The sequence below is a fragment of the Pteropus alecto genome, unplaced genomic scaffold, assembly GCF_000325575.1.
Source record: "Pteropus alecto unplaced genomic scaffold, ASM32557v1 scaffold7, whole genome shotgun sequence".
Lineage (NCBI taxonomy): Eukaryota > Metazoa > Chordata > Mammalia > Chiroptera > Pteropodidae > Pteropus > Pteropus alecto.
The window spans coordinates 24,341,087-24,342,443 of NW_006494614.1; the positions used below are offsets into that span (position 1 = coordinate 24,341,087).

The 1,357-nt window shown below is 31.8% G+C and overlaps 1 pseudogene; it reads right to left on the reverse strand.

The window, feature by feature from the left end:
• Nucleotides 1–369: 369 nt before the first annotated feature.
• Nucleotides 370–488, reverse strand: LOC112474944 (annotated as a pseudogene).
• Between the last annotated feature and the right edge of the window lie 869 nt (nt 489–1,357).

Sequence of the window (1,357 nt, forward strand, 5' to 3'; positions counted from 1 at the left end):
TCTTATGATCTTTTGTATTTCTATTTTATCAGTTGTAGTAGCTCCTGTTTCATTTCTGATTTTGTTTATCGAAGTGTTCTCTAGCTAAAGTCTAGCTAAAGTTTTGACAAATTTATCTTTTCAAACAACCAGCTTTCAGTTTCATTGTTCTTTCTATTGTTTTTCTAGTCTCTATTGCATTTGCTTCTGCTCTGATAGTTATTTCCTCTCATCTGCTAACTTCGAGATTACTATATTCTTCATACAGTTCCTTGAGGTGTAAAGTTAGATTTTCTTTCTTTTTTTTTTTTTTATGCAAAGCAACCCTTGGTTGACCTCACAAATTGCAAGGACCTTGTCAGCTTACAATCCCTTATTTTTTATTTTTTACACCTGCAGCACCTGGTCTTCTTAGGTGGTCTCCTATCCAAGTACTAACCAGCCCCAACCCTGCTTAGCTTCCAAGATCAGATGGGATCAGGCTTGTTCAGTGTGGCATGGCCATAGACTATGTATTTTTTCTTAATGTAGACTTTTATCACTATAAACTTCCCTCTTAGGACTCTGTATCTCATAAGTTTTGGTACATTGTATTTCTATTTTGGTTGCTTCAAGATATTTTTGCCCCATTGGTTGTTCAGAAATATGTTCTTTAATGTCTACGTATATGTAAATTTTCCAATTTTTTTTTTCCTGGTATTGATTTCTACCAGCGTGGTTGGAAAAGATACATGATATAATTCCCATCTTCTTAAATTTATTAAGATTTTCTTTGTGACCTAACATATAACCTATTTTGTAGAATGTTCTATGTGCACTTAAGGAGAATGTATATTCTGCTGCTGTTGGGTACAATCACCTGCATAAAAGTTTTAGTTCCATTTGATTTAAAGTATAGCTCAAGTGCAATATTTTCTAGTAGATTTTTTGTCTAGACGAGCTATCCATTGTAGACCGTGAACTATTGAAATTCTCTATTATTATTGCATTGCTGTCTCTTTCTCCCTTTAGAAATGTTTGTTTTTTCAATTTATTTAGGTGTTCCAATGTTGAATGCATATACGTTTATAACTGTTATATTCTCTTGATGAATTGACCTCTATATTATCATTTAATAAACTTTGCCTCTTATTATAGTTTTTATCTTAAAATCTATTTTGTCTGATATAGGTAAAGTTACTACTGCTCTCTTTTGGTTTCCATTTGCATGGAATATTTTTTTCCATCCCTTCACTTTTATCCTATGTGCGTCCTTAAAACTAAAATGATTTTATTCTAGGTAGTCTATTGTTGAGTTGTTTTTTATTCTATTCAGTTCCTCTATGTTTTGATTGGATAATTTAACGCATGTACATTTAAAGCAATTATTGATAGATAA